Below are 22,893 nucleotides of genomic sequence, written 5' to 3' on the forward strand. Positions count from 1 at the left end.
GCCAGTCTGGAGCTCCCATCAGAGCCTGTGGTGTGCTCTGACCACCTGACCCCGAGCCCCTGGGCCAGGACCCCACAGGACTCCAGGTTGCGGCTTTGACTACTTGTTTTCAGTGCTGTTTGACCCCTTGGACCTGGGGAACATGGATTGAAAAAGCAACACTTCAATTTTGCACCTAATAAAACAACAAGTAAGTAAGGCTTTGCTAAGTTCAGTTAGTTCAGTCGCTCAGTCGTGTCTGACTCTTTGCGACCCCATGAGTCACAGCACGCCAGGCCTCCCTGTCCATCACCAAATCCCAGACTTCACTCAAACTCATGTCCACAGAGTCGGTGATGCCATCCAGACATCTCATTCTCTGTCGTCCCCTTCTCTTCCTGCCCCCAATGCTTCCCAGCATCAGAGTCTTTTCCAGTGAGTCAACTCGTCGCATGAGGTGGCCAAAGTATTGCAGTTTCAGCTTTAGCATCAGTCCTTCCAATGAACACCCAGGGCTGATCTCCTTTAGAATGGACTGGTTGGATCTCCTTGCAGTCCAAGGGACTCTCAAGACTCTTCTCCAACATCACAGTTCAAAAGCATCAGTTCTTCAGCACTCAGCTTTCTTCACAGTCCAACTCTCACATCCATACATGACCACTGGAAAAACCATAGCCTTGACTAGACGGACCTTGGTTGGCAAAGTAATGTCTCTGGTTTTGAATATGCTATCAAGGTTGGTCATGACTTTCCTTCCAAGGAGTAAGAGTCTTTTAATTTCATGGCTGCAATCAGCATCTGCAGTGATTTTGGAGCCCCCAAAAAATAAAGTCTGACAGTGTTTCCACTGTTTCCCCATCTATTTCCCATGAAGTGATGGGACCAGATGCCATGATCTTTGTTTTCTGAATGTTGAGCTTCAAGCCAACCTTTTCACTCTCCTCTTTCACTTTCATCAAGAGGCTTTTGAGTTCCTCTTCACTCTCTGCCATAAGGGTGGTGTCATCTGCATATCTGATGTTATTGATATTTCTCCTGGCAATCTTGATTCCAGCTTGTGCTTCTTCCAGCCCAGCGTTCCTCATGATGTACTCTGCATATAAGTTAAATAAGCAGGGTGACAAGATACAACCTTGACATACTCCTTTTCCTATTTGGAACCAGTCTGTTGTTCCATGTCCAGTTCTAACTGTTGCTTCCTGACCTGCATACAGGTTTCTCAAGAGGCAGGTCAGGTGGTCTGGGATTCCCATCTCTTTCAGAATGTTCCACAGTTTATTGTGATCCACACAGTCAAAGGCTTTGGCATAGTCAATGAAGCAGAAATAGATGTTTTTCTGGAACTCTCTTGCTTTCTCCATGATCCAGCGGATGTTGGCAATTTGATCTCTGGTGCCTCTGTCTTTTCTAAAACCTGCTTGAACATCTGGGAGTTCACGGTTCACATATTCATGAAGCCTGGCTTGGAGAATTTTGAGCATGACTTTACTAGCGTGTGAGATGAGTGCAATTGTGTGGTAGTTTGAGCATTCTTTGGCATTGCCTTTCTTTGGGATTGGAATGAAGACTGACCTTTTCCAGCCCTGTGGCCACTGCTGAGTTTTCCAAATTTGCTGGCATATTGAGTGCAGCACTTTCACAGCATCATCTTTCAGGATTTGAAATAGCTCAACTGGAATTCCATCACCTCCACTAGCTTTGTTCGTAGTGATGCTCTCTAAGGCCCACTTGACTTCACATTCCAAGATGTCTGGCTCCAGGTGAGTGATCATGCCATCGTGATTATCTTGGTTGTGAAGATCTTTTACATGCTTTACTGTTTTTGATGCTGTAGAAATTAATCTTGAGTTTTACTCTGCCTCTTTTAAAGGCCAAAGTTTCCAAAGACAGGGTCTTCCCTGGTGTCTCACATGGTAAATTGTCTGCCTATATGCGGAAGACCTGGGTTCAATCCCTGGGTTGGGAAGATCTCCTGGACAAGGAAATGGCAACCCACTCCAGTACTCTTGCCTGGAGAATCCCACGGATGGAGGAGCCTGGTAGGCTACAGCCCATGGGGTCGCAAAGAGTTGGACACGACTGAGAGACTAAGCAGAAGGATGTGGATAAATTGAAACCAAAGTGATATGGTTTCAATCAAACATTTTAACATAGAAATTCCAGATGATGCAGCAATTGCCCTGTTGAGTTTTACCCCGAAGAACTGAAAGCAGGAACACAGAGTTATTTGGTCACTCTTGTTCCTCTGTTGTTGTTTAGTCATGAAGTCGTGTCCAGCTCTTTCGAGACCCCGTAGACTGTAGCCCGCCAGGCTCCTCTGTCCATGGGAGTCTCCAGGCAAGAATAGTGGAGTGGGTTGCCATTGCCTTCTCTAAGGGATCTTCTTGACCCAAGGATCAAATATTCCTCTCCTGCACTGGCAGGTGAGTTCTTTACCACTGAGCCATCAGGGAAGCCCACTCATGTTTCCAGCAGCATTATTCTCAAGAGTCAAAAGGTGGAAACAACCCACGTGTCCACCAACGGGTGATAAGCAAGATGTGGTCTATTCACATAAAGGAATATAATATTATTTGGGCTTGAAGAGGAATGAAATTCTGATATGTTACAACATAGCTGAACCCTGAAGATATTATATTCCGAAAAATAAGCTGGTCACAGAAGGACAAATACTGTATGATTCCACATGTATGAGTTTTCTAGCGTCATCAGATTCATAGGAAGAAAGAAGGGAGGTTGCTAGAAGCTGGGGGAGGGAGGGATGGAGTTAGTGATTAATGGGGACAGAGGTTCAGTTTGTTGTCGTTCAGTCACTAAGACATGTCTGACTCTTTTCGACCCCATGGGCTGTAGCCTGCCAGACTCCTCTGTCCATGGGATTTTCCCAGCAAGAATACTGGAGTGGGTTGCCATTTCCTTCTCCAAGATAATCTTCCAGACCCAGGGATCGAACAAGGGTCTCCTGCATTGCAGGTGGATTCTTTACCACTGAGCCACCTGGGAAGCCCCCAACGTTCAGTTGGGAAGATGGGAAAGCTCTGGAGATGGATGGTGGGGATGGTGGCAGCAATGTGAAGGGATTTCATGCCGCTGAACTGTACACTTAAAAATGGTTAAGATGGTTTACGTTATTTCATGTTTTCTACAATTAAAAAAGAGCCATAGGTGAGTCCTGCTGTAAAGCAAAGTCTCTTGAATGACGTCAGGCATCACACCGCCTCCCCCTCAGTAACCTGAGATGCTTAGATTACGTATACCAAATTCTCTGAAGCCAGGCACACCTGAGATGTGTTTTGCTCTGGGAGCTGCCCGTTTGCAATCACTTCTTCCAGGAGATCCTATGAAAGCCCCTCATGTACAGACCTTTCATTGCGTGTTTGTGTCTAAAGCCCACTTTGCGAGTCATGGCCATTTATTCACCTCCATCGCTGTGTGACGTCAGGTGTGTGAAGACTGACCTGGTGCCTGACCATGCCCTGGGGCTTGGGCCCAGAGGCCAGGGACCCCCTCTTATCACAGAAGCACAGGGGAAAATTCCTGCTCCTTTCACCCTCGGGTCTGTGAGTAACATGGCTCTGCCAGCCACAAATGAGGCTTCTTCTGACTCATCTGTGACGGAAGGTGCTTTATCCCCCTTGCCCCACCCTTGTGCCCTGCCGGTCTTTTCCCAGACAAGCCAGGGACAGAGATAAAAGTGGGCACTCCGGGCCAGAGAACAAGGAGGCTGCTGAGCGAGGCGCCAGCCGCAAAGGCCCCGGTGACGCTTCCAGCCAGAGCCACACCTCTCATTGGGGACCACAAAGGCCTTAAACACTGGCTTATGAGTCCCAGGAAGGCCCTGGGAAATGACTGGGCCATTCTCAAAGTTGGGAAAGCTGAGAGGCACAGTGAGGATCATGGTCGTGACGGACATCCCATAAGAAGATGCTTCAGTAAGAACTGGGGGGCTTCCCTGGCGGCTCAGTGGTTAAGACTTCGCCTGCCAATGCGGGAGACACAGGTTCGATCTCAGGTCCAGGGAGAGCCCATGTGCCGTGGAGCGACTAAGCCCATGTGCCATATCTACTGAAGCCTGTGTGCCCCAGCACCTGTGCTCTGCAAAAGAGAAGCCACGGCCATTGGAAGCCCCTGCACTGCAGCCAGGGACAGCTCAGGCACAGCAACAAAGATCCAACACAGCCAAAAATAAATAAGTAAAATTATAAAAACAAAGCACTTGAGACTTTCACATTATGTTTAATCCTTCCTCTCTCACCCTTTGTCCTGCTATTTTTTTGGAATCGATTTCATATTCTCAGGGGCTTCCCTGGTGGCTCATATGGTAAAGAATCTGCCTGCCATGCAGAAGACCTGAGTTCGATTCCAGGGTCAGGAAGATCTCCTGAAGAAGGAAACGGCAACCCACTCCAGTATTCACAACTGGGAAATCCCATGAACAGAGGAGCCTGGCGGGCCACAGTCCATGGGGTTGCAAAGAGTCGGACACGACTGAGTGACTAACGTTTTCTCATATCCTCAATGGAGGGGAAAGGGAATAACAACATTGTGCAAAATATATAAATAGCACCCAAAGCTTGAGGAGAGCCCAGAGAATCTTGGTTTGTGTGGCTTTTAGGATAGCTTTGGGACTTGCCGGGTTGCCCAGTGCTTAGGACTTCATCTTCCAGGGCAGGGGCTGTGGGTTCAATATTTGGTCAGGGAGCTAAGATTCCCACATGCCTCATGGCCAAAAAATCAGAACATAAACAGCGGAAGCAATATTGTGACAAATTCAAAAAACACTTTTAAAATGGTTACAACAAAAGAAAGAAAAAAAGCAAACCAAAAAACCCCTTAAGATTAGAAAGCTTTGCTTCCTACACTTTCCCAGGAGTGTCCTCCTCTGAAAGCTTCATTTCTTTCAATGCCAGCGTCTTTTCAGAAGGCAGGCTCCTCAGGTTATAACATGGGGTATTTCTCAGAACTTAACACTCAGAAAAATCACCCGGAGAGTGTATTAAAATGCAGACTCTGATCCAATAGGCCTGGGTGGGGGCTGAGCCTCTGAATTTCTAGTAAACTCTCAACTGCTGCTGGTGGTCCAGAGACCACACTTGGAATATCAGAGAGCCAGCCAAGAAAGCCACTCATGGACACTGCTTATCTCGAAAAATCAGACATGGAGCCTATCCATTGCTGCCCTCAACACCTTTCTGGGAGCTTAATTATCTGAGCCTTTAATTATTCTGGGGTTTCCCTTGTGGCTCAGCTGGTAAAGAATCTGCCTGCAATACAGGAAACCAGGGTTTGATCCCTGTGTTGGGAAGATCCCCTGGAGAAGGGAGCAGCTACCCACTCCAGTATTCTGGCCTGGAGAATTCCAGGACTGTATAGTCCATGGGGTTGCAAAGAGTGGACATGACTGATCGACTTTCACTTTCACTTTTTAATTATTCTGAGTTTAATTATTCTGTCTCTTTAGAGTCTGATTTGCAAACCATGCTCATGCTAGCACAGTACTGGAGGGAGATGATGATGCTGTGGTTGTTTAAAGCCTATACACACTAGGGAGGTAGTTTTGTCTCCGACTGTACTTAGAGTTAAAAGGCATGCTCCTTCAAAGAGTACTACGAGGTAAGACTGTCTGCTAAGCAATGCAATAGACTAAAAAAGAGAATAAAATTAGTAGGAGGTCACTTGAGTGAAAACAAACTACCTTTCAAACCAACCATCCACGCATGTCAAGAACAGAGTCCATGCACATGGGAAGTTTTACTGTGTACGTTTATCAGTGTCTGACATGACCCTTCACCTCTGCCAAGTTATTCACGTGCCCAGTGGTTGTCAAGGCAACGCTGATAACCAGCAGTGACTTCTCAACATCCATGGAATGCGAGTCATGGAGCCATCGGAGCAGACTCAGCTTGAAGCCTTCCAGTCAGTTATGCTATAAGAGGCTTTAGGGCACAGTTTCTTAGTAACTAGGTGTACTGCTGAGTCTAGGACCTTCCCAGACCTAAAGCTTCAACCCACAGCCTCCAGGAATAGGAGACAGTCACCGCGGGAGGAACCCTTCCTGGGCTATACTGGCCCGAAAGCAAGAACAGGGACAAACGTGGATCTGCTAACAAACTACTGCTGCCCACCAGCCCCTCTTCCCACCCCTTGCCCCTCCCTGAACCCCCTGCCTCTCCCCAACCCCCTCAACCCCCGCACCGGCCTTGGCAAGGGGAGGGTGGTGGAGATGGAGCTACATTGCACCCAGCACGCTCCACTGCCCCTCCCCAGCTGGATGAAGGGGCTGGCTTGGAGGGTTAGGGGGCAGCCTCCCCACCTCCGACTCCCCCTAGACAGCAAACTTTTACTCTGTCCACAAATGCCTACAGCCCAACAACATAAAACTTCACTCACCTTTTTCTTTAATGTTGAGAGATATTTCAAATGTATTGAAAAGTGCAGATGATTTTGCTAATATGTAGATACTAGCTTTATCAAATATCGACATGAAATGTTTTCAAAAGAAACCAGTGTCCAGGTAGAGTTGGTATTCCCTGAGTATTCGTTCCCAATCCTTTTTCTCTTTTTTCCAGAGCTAACTATGACCATGACTTTGCTAGTTGTCATTCTCCTACATATTTTACTATGACTTCAGTTGTGAGTGATAATACAAATATGTTATCTTTTGCTTGGCTTTGTATAAATGCATGCCTCTGTATGCAGTTTCTTAAAAATCTTTATTTCACCAAAAATTATGTTTATGAGCTGTATCCATGTTGACATGTGTAACTCTGGTTCATCCATTTTAATCTGCTGTGCAGTATTCCATTGCATGAATTAAAAACAATTATTTACCCACTCTCCTGGCCAAGAGCATTGAAGTCGATTACAATTTTCACTCTTGCAAATGAGGATGCCATGAACATACGTGTGAAGTCGCCTTGTGCACAAGTCCCAGATTCATTACCTAGAAGCAGAGTTGCTGGGACACAGAATGGCATAACTTTCTTTCCAAAGTGAACCAGCTTATGCTTCTACCGGCAGAGGGGAGGCCTCCTACTTCTCCACATCTTTACCAACACTTTGAATAGTCAGACTTTACAGTCTCTGCTCATCTAGTTGGAAGAAAATGGAATCTTCCTCCCTCTTTAAAAACAGCCCCATCGACATAGATATTCAAACACCATACAAATCATCCATTTAACGTGTGCAATTTAATGACTTTGAGTTTATTCACAGAGTTGTGCATCCATCATCACAGTCACTTGTGAAATATTTGGAGGATTTCTCTGGCAGTCAAGTGGTTAGGACTCTGCGCTTCCACTGCAGGGGTCATAGGTCCGATCCCTGGTCGGGGAACTAAGATCCCACAAGCCTCATAGCACAGCCAAACAGCAACAACAATTTAAAAAACCTGTGAAATATTTTCATCACTCCAGAAAGAAATCCGGTTCCCTTTAACTGTCCCCCCATACCTCCCTCCTTGCTGTCTCCCCAGGCCTAGGCAACCACTGACCTGCTTTCCGCCCCTGTAGCTTTGCCTGGTCTGGACCTTTCATATGAGAGGAGCCACACTTTCACTCTTTTCACAGATTGCGACAACTTGACCACACAACATTTTACTTGTGTTTTTCTTTAATTTGGGGGAAGATGTCAACATGTGGTTGGTGCCCATTTTAGTTTGCATTTTCCTGATTGCTAGTAATTCAGACAACGTCTTCATAAGCTTATTGGCTATTTGGGATTCTTCTTCTTGAAAGTGCATAATTACGTTATTTTATAGATTTTTAAATAGGATTGCTTCCCTTCTCCTTGTTTTTTTGCAGGACTTACTTCAGTATTCTACCTGTGTGTATGTGCGCCCAGTTGCTGAGTTGTATCCAACTCTTTTGTGACCCCATAGACTGTAGCCTGCCAGGTTCCTCTATCCATGGGATTTCCTAGGCAAGACTACTGCAGTAAGTTGCCATTTCCTTCTCCAGGGGATCTTTCTGGCCCAGGGATCAAACCTGCATCTCCTGCATTGACAGGTGGGTCCTTTACCACTAAGCCCCCTGGGAAGCCCCTCAATATCCTGCAAGGGATCCTCTTCGACTCTATATACTGCCGATATTGTTGGAAGACAATGCTCCCTGGATTTCTCAGGGTTCCCTGCAGTGTCTGGGCCTTTCTGAACAACATTTTATGAGGGTAGAAAAGGCTCCCTTCTCCCCAGACTCATTTTCTCTTCATTTTCTAAAGGTGATAAACCCAGAGCCATTTGTTTACATTCCAAGTGGTTGTAAAATCCCAAAGAGCGTCCTCTCCTCTCCCTAGAGTGGATTGCTTTAGGTCAGAGAGCAAAGGTCTCTCCCTCTGTGTCCAGAGTGGGAGGGAGGGACCGGTGAGCGTTGGCATCTACAGCTCTGAGAGCCCTGGGTCTCCAGCTCCTCCCAGTGGTACCAGCCCCTCCTGGGCCCATCTGCCCCCGGCGTGTTGCCTGCTGGGAGTTGGCAGTAAGACTGACAATGTCAGCAAATCATCAGCCTCTTCTCTGATCCAGAAACCTCAGGTTTCCAGTCAGGATACTAAATGAATACAGATATAAAACCTTAACCCAGGGACATCCCTGCTGGTCCAGGGACTAAGACTCTGCACTCCCAGCGCAGGGGGTCCGGGTTCCATCCCTGGTCGGGAACTATATTCCACATGTCCCAACAATGGGAAGATCCCAAGAGCCGCAACTAAGACCTGGCCCAGCCAAGACAAATAAATAAATAATACATATTTTAACTGAGAAAAGAAAACGTAACCAAGCTCTTCTCCTGGTCTGCTTCTTATCTTTTCCCTTTGCTTTTGTTATTCTTTCTTTTTTTCATTGTAGTAAATATACACATAAAACTGATCCCTTTAACCATTTTTTAGTGTAGGTTTCAATGGCATCAGTACAGTCAGTGTTATGCAACTATCCACGCTCAGAACTATCCATTCCTGACGCTTTTCATCTTCCAAAACTGAAGCCCTGCACCCGCTGAACACGAAGTCCCCCTCCTCCCTCCCCCAGTTCCCGGCAAGCACTGATCTATTTTCTGTCTCCACGAATTTGGTTACTCTGGGGCCTCACATAAGTGGAATCAAACAGCATTTGTCTTTCTGTGACTGGCACATTTCATTCAGCATAAGGTCTTTAAGGCTCACCTGTGTTGAGGCATATGTCAAAATGTCCTTCCTGTTTTTCAAATTGTGGTAAAATACATATAACAGAGATTTTACCATTCTAACCATTTGTAAGCAGACATTGGAAGGAAAGTGAGACTCGCAATGTTGTATAACTGTTATACGTCCATCCCAGAACTCTTCTTTGCAGAACTGAAGCTCTGTATATCCGTTAAACAATAACTCTCCATTCCTCCCTTTTCAAGGCTGAATACTATTGTATTCACTGGGTGCATACAGCATGTTTTCTTTACCCGTTTATCTGTCCCTGGACACTTGGGGTCCCCAGGTTCTGCCTAATATGAATAATCCTCTGTCAACATGGTGCACAGATACCTGTTTGAGTCTCTGCTTTGTTTATGCTGTCTTTTAGCTTTTTTTTTTTTGCCTTGCTGCATGGTATTTAGCATCTTAGTTCCCTGACCAGGGATCGAACTCTTCATTGGAAGTGCAGAGTCTTAACCACTGGACCGCCAGGTTAGTTCCTTCTTTTTTTTTTTTAAGTTTTAACTCATTTATTTTTTTTTTTTTCACTCTTTCCTGTATGGTCTGTGCTTTTTTGTTTTTTATCCCGCGAAACATGATTTTTTTGAATGTGTCACGCTTCCTGCAGTGGCCTGCCTACCTCCGGTTCCTGTTGTCCTAAAACCATAACGCGGAGGCCATTCACACCTAACTCTGGCTCTAAGACCACCTGCTCAAACCCGAGCAGTCAGGCTCGCCTGCTGATTTCACTGAAACCTGATCCTCTGGACCCACTAACTGGGCTCTTACGTCTGCTCCCCTTGGGTCCAACCCCCGACTCGCGGCTCCAGCCTCAATCTGGCCCCTCTCACTGAGTCCTGCCCACTCTCACTGGCTCTTCTAATGAACAGCCTTGTGCCTGAACTCAGCCGCGGAGCTGGGGCCTTGTTGCATCTGTGCCTGATTCCCGACACCCTCCCCATATTGCCTCGCCCCCCATCACCGGATTGCTGGAACCTACTCAGTGGCTTGCTCCAGGGAGTTTTCGGAAATCTTGCAGGCCAGGGAGGTCTTAGATGGCCAGGGTCTTGGGGGGGTGGGAGTCACTACTTCTTCTCCAGCGCTGTTTAGACTACAATCAGAGGTACGTACATTCATCATGAAACCAAACTGACCATTATTCATTCTACCTTTTTTATGTGAAAATTAAATCAATAAAAGGAAAGAAAACTAAAATAGACTTGGGAGACCAGAGGGGGCACTCTCACAGCCCTCACACTCTGTATCATTTCATCCCAACAGGAAGAGATTTTTTTATTTTGCTGAACTGCATGGCTTGTAGGATCTTAGTTCCTCAACCAGGGGTCAGGGATTGAACCCAGAGCCCTCCAGTGGACATGCAGAGCCCTAACCACGGGGCCGCCAGAGAACTCCCTCAAAAAAGATTTTAAGCAAGTATGTATTGAGGAGCTAACAGGTGCCCCGCCCTGAAAATGCAAAATAAACAAACAAACCAATTGAAATCAAGGTCTCAAACCTATGTCCACAGCAGCACTATTTACAAAAGCCAGAAGGCGGACATAACCCAAGGGTCCGTCAATGGATGGGTGGATAACAGAGTGTAGCCTATACACACAATGGGGAATTAGCCAGCCTCAAGAGAGGAAAGCTTGGGACTTCCTGGCAGTCCAGTGGTTAGGTTTCCACGCTTCCAGTGTAGGTACTCAGGTTTGATCCCTGGCCAGGGAACTAAGATCCAGCATGCCACACAGCACAGCCAAAGAAAAGAAAAAATGAAATGAAAACCTGCCATATTCTACAAGCTGGATGACTCTGGAGGCAATTATGCCAGTGAAACACACTGGTTACGAAAGGACGAATACTATATGATTCCGCTAAATGAGGCGGCGAGAGTGGCCGCACTCACAGGACAGGAAGCGGAGCGTGGCTGTCGGAGACGGTGGAGAGGAAGGAATGGGGATCCAGTGTTTGATGGGTACAGAGGTCCATTTGGGAAAATGAGAACGTTCTGGAGATGATGGTGGTGGTTGCACAACAGTGTGAAGGTACCTAACGCCACTGACGTGAGAACCGCAAGAACTCTCCCCGGGAAAGACTCCAATCAACTCCCTCTCAGTGACCTGCCCAGAGTCCAGCCTCAGGCCCCATCCCCGGAAAGACCCCACCTCCCCCACCCACCCCTGTGCTGTTCTCCAGAAAAGCTCAAAGCTGCCCAAAGAAATTTACCATTTACCCAGTCAACCCCTTATTGATAGGCTCGTGACCTCCCTTTCTTGGAGAATTTACTGAAAACGTCAAAACAAAACAGAAAAGCTGACAATTGTAAATCTTTCCCATGTCCTTCTGAGATGCAGGTGCTTCTATTACAACCCAGAGCAATTTTTCTCAAAGACCTAAAAGCCATTCCTTTTAAGTGTCATCACCAAGAAGAACAGGGCCTCTGATCCCCAGTGTCTGGGGGAGGGGAGAAGCCTCGCTGAGAAATGCCAGGTAGTGGACAAAGCAGGCCTGATGGCATTGTCACTGACCAGCCCCCTGTCAGCGTTTGGTCACATTCAATTTCCCCATCTCTGCTTGAGCCCTGCCTGCAGCTCCTCCCCACTGCCATTCTCCCTTGACGGTGCCCAGTCACCTCTGGCAGTTCAGGAACTCAGCTAGTCCCCCTGAGGTGGGAAAGAGTTCAACCAGATGGGCTGTCTAGTGAAAGAAGCCAGACGAAGAACCACAGAATATCATTATTTGTTTAAAGTGGGGAGGGGCAAGGTTTACATATATATTTGCCTGTGTATACAAAACCTGCGAAAGTCACACAAGAAACTGGTAATCCTGCCCTTTAAAAAAAAAAAGTTGCCACTTTATTCATTTATTTATTAATTTTTGGTTGCACCTCGGCATGTAGGATCTTAGTTCCTCGACCAGGGATCACACTCACAGCCCCTGTATTGGAAGCATGGAGTCCTCCTGACCGCTGGACCGCCAGGGAATTCCTGGCGATAAATGTTTTTTTAAGTTTACTTTTGGAGAGGGGAGCTGAGTAGCTGGGGGTGGATTGAAGGGGAGTAAGATATTATTTTATGTCTTTTGAATTTTGAAACATGTGACTGATACTGTTTCCAGGGGGAAAAGATTTACATAGCAACAAAACAAAAAGTAGGGCTAAAACTGAGAAGTTGCAGAGTTGCAAAATTCTGTTGTCTTTTTAGTTGAGGTGTAATTCACATATCATAAAATTCACCATTTTAAAGTGTACAATTCAGGGATTGCCTAGAAAATCCCATGGATGGAGCAGCCATCCCATGGATGGGCTGCAGTCCGTGGGGTCGCTAAGGGTCGGACACGACTGAGCGACTTCACTGTCACTTTTCCCTTTCACACATTGGAGAAGGCAATGGCAACCCACTCCAGTGTTCTTGCTGGAGAATCCCAGGGACGGGGGAGCCTGGCGGGCTTCCGTCTGTGGGGTCGCACAGAGCCGGACACGACTGAAGTGACTTAGCAGCAGCAGCAGAGATGGAGACTTGTGTAACCCTCACCACTGCCCGATTCTGGAATATTTTCATCCAAAGGGAAACCCTTATCTGTTAGCATCACTCCCGGGTCCCTTCCCCTGAGTCCTGGGGAACCATTAACCTGCCTTCTGTCTCTACGGATCTGCCAACTCTGGACATTTTGTGCAAATGGGATCATACAACACATGGCTCTTTTTGACTGGCTTCTTTCACTCAGCAAAACATCCAGGTTCATCCACCTGGTAGCATGTGTCAGAATTTCATTTCCTTTTATTGCTGAAAAATACTCCATGCTACAGATATACTTGTTTTGTTTACCTGCTGATGGACAGTTGGGTTTTTCCACTTTGCGGATGTCATGAATGTTGTTCAGTCGCTCAGTTGCGTATGACTCTTTGCCAACCCCAGGGACTGCAGCACGCCAGCCTTCCCCATCTCCCAGAGTTTGCTCAGATTCATGTCCACCGAGTTGGGGATGCCATCCAACCATCTCGTGCCATGAATAACACTGTAGAAATGCAAAATTCTGGCTCACACTGAGTCCAAGATTTCCTAATACTCAATGTCAAAACTGGGCAACATGTCCAGCTACAAAGTGAATGTTTTCTGTACACATTTTAATACACATTTAAAATAAACTCTAGTGCAACTGTGAAAAGGTCAACATTTCACTTAAGTCAGATCTTTCCTTTTCTGCCCCGTGCATCGTCACCCACCTGCTGTGTTTCTTCCATCCTTCCCTCTCTTCTGTCTTCTGCCACCCTTTCTCTCTCCAAATTCCCAGTCCCTCCCCACCTCTCCCGTCCCCAACAAAATAACTACATTTTCTTCCTCTATCAACAAATATTTACTTATTTATTTGGCTATGCCAAGTCTTAGTTGCAGCATGTGAGACCCAGTTCCCTGACCAGGGATCGAACCCGGGACTCCTGCATCGGGAGCTCAGAGTCTTAGTCACCGGACCACCAGGGGAGTCCCTAATCTTTTTTTCCTTTACCGGGCATTTTTTCATTCTGCTTCTGTTTGCCAACATGTATAATCATTATTTCCAATTAATTCATCCTGGAAAAAAAGAAAATTAAAAGCTGGCACCCGGGAATCTTCTTTGAATAGCCACAGTTACCATTCGCTCTTTACCTGCAGGCCAAGAGGTCTGTTGAAACCTGCCTGCCCCGCGGCTCCCAGGAGCCTGAGCTGTGGTCTGTTCAAGCCCAGGTTCACTGGGCTCCAGAGACTCTCCTAATGGAGATTAGGATCAGCAGCAACTAGACTGTGTGCAGCTGCAGATAAGATCTGGAGAAGTAGGAGGGCAGTCTGTCTCACACTGACACACACACACACACACACACACACAGAAGTAGGAGGGCAGTCTGTCTCACACTGACACACACACACACACACAGGCTCCCTTCAGAGCGACCTCTGTGCCTGGAGTCCTCCCAGGGAGACAGAGAAAACACCAAAGATAAGGGCTCAGGCGCTTCTGAGTCTGACGCCATCTCGTCCATCCGGCCTCCGGAGGGATTTCCCAGGAGGGCAGGTCTGGTTGACCGGAGAGGGGTCCTTGGAGGCCAAAGGTCAGGCTTTCAGGTCATGCTGGGACGGCCTGAACCAAACTTGCTGGATTTTTAAATCTCGTCGTTGTCCTTCCAGTGGCTAACGCACCCTTTATGGGAACACAGAAACAGACCTCTTTCAACTGTGTCACCGCCTCTGGATCCCCGTCTGCTGGGAGCGGCCAGCACCCTGCCTCGCCGGGTCTCCCACCACAGTGTTCCCTGCTCCCGGTGCCCCAGGCCATCCCCCCCGCACGAAGCCCCAGCTTGGTCTCAGCCCTCCCCGTCAGCCACTCCCAGCTCTCACGTGTTCCCGGGACCAGCAGGACAACGTCCGGACTCTGACGTGCCCCGACGGGTGCCCCGTCTACCTTCACCGTTCTGCGCTCACACCCCGACCCTAGCCGAGCGGGCTGACTTCCCTCTCCTCTGAGCATCCCAGGCTCTTCCCAGCCCCTGCTCAGACCACACTCTACTCTCTGACCACAATGCTCTTTATTTCCCAGTTCGACAAATATTTACAAAGTCCCCACCACATCCTCGTGGAGTGACACAGCCAGTGAGGATGGGGTAAAGATGCAGCATGCCAAGGGGTGTGGTGGGGAGCAGGGCTCTTGGCAGGGCAGAAATCACTGGGGTGGAGGGGACAGGGAAGAAAACCAGGCACACCGAACTGCTTGCCATCAGCAAGTGTTAGGGAGACGCAGTACCCCCATCCTAGAGCAGAGGAGGCAGACACCTGGTTTGTGGCAAGCTCACAGCAGCCGGCCATCGCCCTGTGAGGCTGCCTCCTCCCCCAGCCTCCCCAGACCAGACCTGAGGACAGAAGCTCCTGCCTCCTGCCTTTCATCTGGGAAGCCGCGGCCTAAGCCTTGTTCTGGGCAGCGTTTTTAAACTTGGTATGCGTGTCTTGTCTTGCCTCCCCAGCTCTCCGTGTCCCTGTGGGCAGGGTGGAGTTCCATACACGCTGTTTTGTACAGAGTAGGCAGCCAATAAATACCTGCTCAATGAGTAAGTGAATGCATATCGGCCTCTGCTGTGTGCTCAGTCGCGTCTGACTCTTCGGCGACCCCGTGGACTGTAGCCCTCCAGGCTCCTCTGTCCATGGGATTTCCCAGGCAAGGATACTGGCGTGGACTGCCATGCCCTCCTCCAGGGGCTCTTCTGGACCCAGGGATCGAACCCGGGTCTCCCACATTACAGTGGATTCTTTACCAGTTGAGCCACCAGAGAAGCCTATGAATAATGGACTGGGTAGCCTATCCCTTTGGAGGAGGAAATGGCAACCCACTCCAGTGTTCTTGCCTGGAGTATCCCAGGGACGGGGGAGCCTGGTGGTCTGCCGTCTATGGGGTCACACAGAGTTGGACACAACTGAAGTGACTTAGCAGCAGCAGCAGCAGCAGCAGCCTATCCCTTCTCCAGGGAATCTTTGCGACACAGAAATCGAACTGGGGTCTTCTCATTGCAGGCGGGTGCTTTACCAGCTGAGCTACCAGGGAAGCCTGTGTCCTCCTAGCTCCTGATTATCTATCCAAAATCCGTCCAAAAAATAGCTCTATAAGGCACAGAGGATTGTTTTCCCCCATTTTACAGGGAATGCTGAATAGATTCATTCATCTGTGTCCCTAATGAGGGCCTGAATTCTTCTTATCAAAACCAATAAATCTTTAGCAGGTTCACTGACCTAGAGAACAAGCGCCGGTTACTGGTGGGGAGAGGAAAGGGGCAGGAGCAAAGCAGGGGTAGCGGATTAAGAGGGACAAACTACTGCATACAAAACAAACTACAAGGACACGTCATACCACACAGGGAATACTGCTGTTGTTTAGTCGCTACGTATCCAGCTCTTTTGTGACCCCCAGGGACTGTAGCCCGCCAGTCTCCACTGTCCATGGGACTTTCCAGGCAATAATACTGGAGTGGGTTGCCCTTTCCTCTTCCAGGGGATTTTCCTGAATCAGGGATCGAACTTATATCTCCTGCATTGGAAGGTGGATTCTATACCACTGAGCCACCAGGGAAGCCGCATAGCCAATATTTTATAATAACTGTGCTGCTACTGCTGCTGCTAAGTCACTTCAGTCGTGTCCGACTCTGTGTGACCCCATAGATGGAAGCCCACCAGGCTCCCCCTTCCCTGGGATTCTCCAGGCAAGAACACTGGAGTGGGTTGCCATTTCCTTCTCCAATGTGTGAAAGTGAAAAGTGAAAGTGAAGTCGCTCAGTCGTGTCCGACTAGTAGCGACCCCATGGACTGCAGCCCACCAGGCTCCTCTGTCCATGCAATTTTCCAGGCAAGAGTACTGCAGTGGCTTGCCATTGCCTTCTCCGATAATACCTATAAATGAGGTTAAAAAAGGTGAAAGTGTTAGTTGTTCAGTTGTGGCTGATTCTTTGTGATCCCATGAACTGCAGCCCACCAGGCTCCTCTGTCCATGGGATTCCCCAGGCAAGAATACCAGAGTGGGTTGCCATTTCCTCCTCCCGGGGATATTCCTGACCCAGGGATCCAATCCAGGTCTCCCTCATTGCGAGCAGATTCTTTACCATCTGAGCCACAGGTTGGCCTATTAAAACTGTGAATCACTAAAAAAAATAGTGTACACATGTAACTTACATAGTATTGCACAGTAACTATACTTCAACAGTAATACACATATTGGGTTGGCCAACAAGTTTGGGTTTTTCCATACATACATACAGAAAAACCCAAATGAACTCGTTGGCCAACCTGATATATGACTAAGAATAAAACCCACCATATATTGGTGGTTGGAAAAAAAAAGTTCATAAAATAAAATTTATTTTATCTCATAAAAAGGGGCCTTGATTACCCTCCTTTAATAACCACAAAGTCTCATTTAAACTGAAAACACAAAAAGCGGAGAGCATAGGACAAGGATAAAAATGTATGTTCCCCTTTTAAATGTCATTTCTGTCTTTTGCAGTGTCTAGAGCGATTTCTGGAGGATTCCCAGGTGGCTCTAAGTGGTAAAGGACCCGCCTGCCAATGCAGGAGACATAGGAGACACGGGTTCGATCCCTGAGTTGGGGAGCTCTACTGGAGGAGGGCATAGCAATCCATGGCAATATTCTTGCCTGGAGAATCCCCACGGACAGTGGAGCCTGGTGGGCTACCGTCCACGGGGGTTGCAGAGTAGGACACCACTGAGGCGACTTCGCATGCACGCATGCGCAGTGATTTCTGAGCACTGGGCGGTGCTGCCAGAATCACGAGACACGTACGCAGCCTTGTCCAGCTCAGGGCTGGCCTCTTCCCAGAGGGTGGAGAGCCCAACTCCTTCAAAGCCAGGACACCAAAGCCTCGGAGCAGCTTCTCACTCAGCAAAGGGCTGGGGATGCTCCACCCAGGCCCGAAGCACTCGCCAGCTTTTGTTTCTGGGAGAAAAGGCTGCTGAGCCCTAACTGAATGTGCAAGGAGATTAAAAGTAATTGAGGCAGACCCAAAGCTCTGCTCCCCACCCTTCTCCTCTGGGCACCTGCAGCTCCCTGCTCCCGGGATGCCTGCAGTGGGAGGCGGCCCCGGGGAAGACCACCCCCTTCTTTCAGGCTGCCCTCCATTTCTTTAATTCTCTGGTGGCTCAGTAGTTGGTAAAGAATCTGCCTGCGATGCAGGAGACCCAGGTTCGATCCCTAGAGGAGGGCATGGCAACCCACTCCGGTATTTGCCTGGAGAATTCCACGGACGGAGGAGCCTGGCCGGCTACAGCCCATGGGGTCAGACATGACTGAACCACCAGCATTCACTCAGTCCGTCGTCTGTTTGGGTGAAGCGGCTGGAGTCTTCCTCCAGCGCGGCTGACTGCTCTTGCAGGCCCGCGCCCTGTCCCACTCGCCTTCAAGGTGGTGTTCTCTTCCCGTCTGGAGTCCTCACGCTGTCAGGCAGCCCCCCACCTGCCCCCATCCCCAAGTGGCAACTCCCACATCTCTTCACACACTTGCAAACTCATTAACCCCCAAAGCATCGCATTCCCTCCCCCAAACCTGATCCCGCCCTCCTTTTCCATCTCGGTGGCCTGAACTGCTGTCTCCCCGGCTACCTGCCCCCAGGGCCGGGGTCCTGGGAGTCAGCTAGATGCTCCGCCCCTGCCCGTCTCTACAGCCGCATCTCCACGTGCTGTCAAGCGGGACCCTCTGCATCCTGAGCCCTACTGCCTGCGCACGGCTTACTTCCTCGTCAGCCTCCAAAGCGGCTCCTTTGTCCCCAGACTGGCTCCTTTGCCTCCAGTCTCTTGCCCAGTCCAAATTTCACATGTTGGTCAAAGGGATATTTCTCAGATGACAATCCGATTATGTTCTCTGACCGTGGAAATTCCTTCGGTGGGACTGTACTGCCTAAACCAGTGGTTTCTAAACCTGGTTAATAGACCTGAGAGCATTTTAACATTTTATTTATTTTTTAATTGGAGCAAAACTGCTTTACAGTTTAACCGTTTCTGCTGAACGACAATGTGAATCGGCTCTGTGTATGTATATAGGTCTCCTCTCCTTCCCCATCCCAGCCCGCTAGGTCGTCCCAGAGCCCCGAGCTGAGCTTTCTGCGCTATGCAGCAGCTCCCCACTAGCCATCTGTTTCACACCGGTAGTGTATGTATGTCAATGGACCTGAGAGCTTTTTTTAAAAAAAAATTGGAGATTCAGAGGACCCAAGAAAGGCTGTGTCAGAATCTCCAGAGAGTAGTAAGAGGGTAGCCCCCTGCCCTGGGCCTGATTTTGAAAATCACTTGCCTTAAAAATCCACTTTAAATTCTTTACGCACCTCGGCCCGACACTTCTCCTGAGTAGCCGTCCTGAATGATCTCATTTCTCACAGGGACAACCCGTCTCTGCCCAGAGCCCTTGGCTCGCTCAATGCCCTCTCCAGCTGAAGGCAACCTGCCCCCCCCCGCCAGGCGAAATCAATACCGTTCTTCCCTGGGTCTCTTCTAAACCTTGTAGTGGAGAAAACCTTCATGTGCCCCATTGTACCTCCAGTGCGGTTTTTAAAAAGATGCCCCTCTCTCCAGCTAGGCCCTGAGGCAAGTCTTAAATAGCTTTGCCCCCCTCAAGCCTCAGCACAGAGCTGGCACACAATCGGGTCCCAATAAATAGGTATCAAATGCAGGACTAAATGAAGGTGAACACGAGGAAACGCATTCTTTCATCTGCAGGATTTTACGGAGATGAAATAACATGAAGAACCACCAATAATTTTTACAGTTTCTCAAGTTTTAAAGTTTCTGAAAGCCCGGAAACTTGCCATTTTCTGTCTGACATCTCCACATCATCACAACAGGTTTCTTTTCCCAGGATCCTCAACCAGAACCTCCAAGCAGCGCTGTCTTAGGAGAGGGAGACATCAGCTCAGGTGCAGACAGTAAGGGACAGCTCTGTCTGCAATTATTTTAAAGACAGTAGTAAGCCAGTTAAAACTCCCTCTGCTTTTTATTGGGGCTTCTCTGGTAAAGAATCCGCCTGTCAATGCAGGAGATGCAAGAGACTCAGGTTCAATCCCTGGCTCGGAAAGATCCCTGGGAGAAGGAAATGGCAACCTACACCACTATTCTTGCCTGGAGAATTCTGTGGATGGAGGAGCCTGGCAGGCTGCAGTCATGGGAATGGCAATCCATTCCGGTATTCTTGCCTGGGAAATCCCATGGACAGAGAAGTCTGGCAGGCTACAGTCCAAGGGGCTGCAAAGAGTCGGACGTGACTGATCAACCAAGCAACAACAAAAGCTGCGTTTTATCGTCACCATGTGCTGGCAATTCCAAACAATGTGAATAACAAAATTCTGCCTGTCCTCTGCCCACCAAGTAAGCCTGTCTTCTCGCGTTTCTGCCTTTTTATCATAAGTGAAGATCTCTATGATCTTTAAAGCTTTATCAATAAGACAGAAAGACCTGAAACCTATCCGTGATGTTATTTCTACCTCTCCTTGACTTTCCTTGGCTTTGAAAAGACTCTTGGAATAACACAGCGATAAAAGAATTACACGTTCATCCAAATGTAATATTTTTGCTTCGTTTTCTCTTAGGAGCTGACACCAACAAAGTCAGAGATGTCCAGGCCACCTCTGCCGTGCTTGTTTATCCTTCCTTAAGCAGACGGGTCTGTTAGTCTGTATATCCTTCCTTAAGCAGACGGGTCTGTTAGAGTCTGAGTTGCGGTTCTGAACAAAGACCCATGATCAGCACACTTAGCTCATTTCATTTCTCCTGAAATGCAAAAAACCAAAGAAATAAAACTGGCGCAGGACCAGGGAGAATGAGAGAGGAGACAAAATAAAACTTTGGAAGCTGGAAAAGGTGGACCAGTGGTAAGCAACTTGGCTGAACTGAAAGGGCTGAAGGTCACCAATGAGGAAAGCTGAGCACAGCTTGACTTCTAGCCCGGGATCCTTAAAAGATGTGGGAAACGGCAGCACTGGGACCTCAGGTGTGTCAGTCATTCAGTTATATCTAACTGTCTGCGACCGCATGGACTGTAGCCCACCAGGCTCCTCTGTCCATGGGATTCTCCAGGTAAGAACACTGGAGTGGGTTGCCATTTCCTTCTCCAATGCATGAAAGTGAAAAGTGAAAGTGAAGTCGCTCAGTCGTGTCCGACTCTTCACAACCCCGTGAACTGCAGCCTAGGGATTTTCTAGGCAAGAATCCTGGAGTGGGTTGCCATTTTCTGCCCCAGGGGATATTCCCAACCCAGGGATCAAACCCACATCTTTTATATCTCCTGCATTGGCAGGCAGGTTCTTTACCACTGGCGCCACCTGGGAAGCCTGGGTGACCTTCATTGTCCTCTATTTTCTGGGGACACCTGGGTTTCCATGACGTGCAGGCGGGGCTCACGCTGCCTTAAGGCGCAGACAACCCCCCCACACACACCCAGCCTTCAACACTGCATCCAAAGCACACCTAATTTGCCTCCTCGGATTGCTCTCCCCTTAAGCCACACGGTCTGGAAGATAGATTCCTGTGCCTGCCAGGGGGTTGATACTGGCTGGCAGGAGCCCAACCTAAGGCAGGTGGACCAGGAGCCCAGGAGCGCCTGCTGAGGCTGGGCAGGGCCTCCCTGGGGCTTGAAGACAGAAACAGTTGAAATTTCAAACTCCAAATGCAACCGTTCAGAGATCTTTTCTGCACTTGCCTTCTCGTAGGGGCTTGCTCTTTCTTTGTCACAGAAATGTTTTCCCATCGTTAAGATCTTTGAAGGGTTTTTTTTTCTTCTTTTTTCCGGGGACTCCTGATAAGCCTGTTCCAGTCAAGATAGCCAGATTTCCTTCTCCTGATGCCTTGAGAAACTGCGCCTCATTCTGGCAAGCTGTCCCCAGAAAACGCGCTCTCTGTGCCCTAGGCCCAGACTCCAGCCCTCTCTGCACCATCCTGGGGCCTCAAAGCCACACCCCAAGATCAAGGGTGTATCAGGGGTGTTCAGAGATGCTGGGAAAGTGGATCCAGCTAAGGGCCAGGGCTGTTCACTGCTTTTCTGTTGAGGCCGCTTTCTTTAGGCTGGCAGGCGCAGCCTAAAACCCAGCAAACACAAAGTAGACTTGTACAGAAACTGCGGAAGAAGCAGTGAAGTTCCTGCAGGAGGGGCGAGAAAGGTCCTAACAGAGGGGGCTTCCCAGGGAAAGCAAGGGCCCCAGCTTTTTGCTTTCCACTAAGCTGGGTAACTAGGGCTTCCCTGGTGGCTCAATGGTAATGAATCCACCTGCAATGCAGGAGATTCAGGTTAGACGCCCTGATCTGGAAGATCCCTGGAGGAGGAAATGGAACCCACTCCAGTATTCTTGCCTGGAAACCCACGGACTGAGGAGTCTGGGGGGCTGCAGTCCATGGGGTCGCAAAGAGTTGGGCACGACTTAGGGACTAAACAATGACAATAACAAGCTGGGAAACTAGGCTGCCTTTGTGCCTAAAACGAACCAATCAACCCAACAAAAGCCAGCCAGAGAGCAAAACCAAGAAGCAACCACTCTGCAAACCAACCCACGGATCTCCTGGAGAGTCCTAAGAGGACGCGGCCTGCTTGCCCGGGGCGCGCGGGTCCCCCGGGGCAGGGGCGGCCTCGGCCCCGGCCCACTTCCTGCGGGGAGCGCTCACCCCTTCACCTGACTGGGAAGGCCAGCTTCTCCGGCTCGGGTGCTAGGTGTGGGTGCCAGCTCCCCAAGCAGCACGCCCGAGATCCCAGGCCCCAAAGCTGGGAGCGGTTTCCTAAAAGCATGACGCCGACTCCTCCCACCGTTTTAAGCCGGGGCGGGGCGGGCCCAGCAGAACCGCCAAGTCGGGAAGTTCGGCCGGGCTCCTCCACTTTCCCCTTTCTAAGCATCTCCTCCCTCCCCACCCAACCCCTCGGACACTCCCCTGCTCTCCGCCTCGTTGAGGTTGGCGCCCCAGAAATTCACTGCGTACAGTTTGGTGTGAATTTATCTTCAGATGAAATAAAACCCCTCATCGGCTCTTTTCCAGTAAATTGCTTATAGCTAGATTTCCCCCCTCTGGCCGCTGCGCGGCTTGGCGGGCAGGATCAAACCTGTGTCCCCCGCAGCAGCAGCAGCAGCTGAGTCTTAACCACTGGACGGCCAGGCAAGTCCCACCCCTTGTCTGCTCTTAAGACTCTCTTCCGGAAGCAATGTGTTGGTGGTGAAGGCCATTTTCTCCTCTCTGCTCCGGAGGCTGCCCGTGGACTTG

The 22,893-nt window shown here is 49.1% G+C and overlaps 1 long non-coding RNA gene across 3 annotated transcripts; it reads right to left on the reverse strand.

Annotated features, from left to right (window-relative positions):
- Positions 1-6,515: 6,515 nt before the first annotated feature.
- On the reverse strand, positions 6,516-22,452 carry LOC129543780 (uncharacterized). 3 transcript variants are annotated; one of them, XR_016036058.1, is made up of 5 exons: positions 22,306-22,452; positions 13,642-14,310; positions 12,963-13,152; positions 10,136-10,246; positions 6,516-7,369 (listed from the first exon to the last, which is right to left on the reverse strand). It is a non-coding gene; the product is annotated as an uncharacterized LOC129543780 (long non-coding RNA). The 3 variants fall into 3 exon arrangements; XR_016036057.1 differs by lacking the exon at positions 22,306-22,452 and having other exon boundaries at positions 13,642-14,416; XR_008683336.2 differs by lacking the exons at positions 13,642-14,310; positions 22,306-22,452 and having other exon boundaries at positions 12,963-13,394.
- Between the last annotated feature and the right edge of the window lie 441 nt (positions 22,453-22,893).

The sequence above is a fragment of the Moschus berezovskii genome, chromosome 23, assembly GCF_049115385.1.
Source record: "Moschus berezovskii isolate FMDL1 chromosome 23, NW_MosBer_1.0, whole genome shotgun sequence".
Taxonomy (NCBI): Eukaryota; Metazoa; Chordata; class Mammalia; order Artiodactyla; family Moschidae; genus Moschus; species Moschus berezovskii.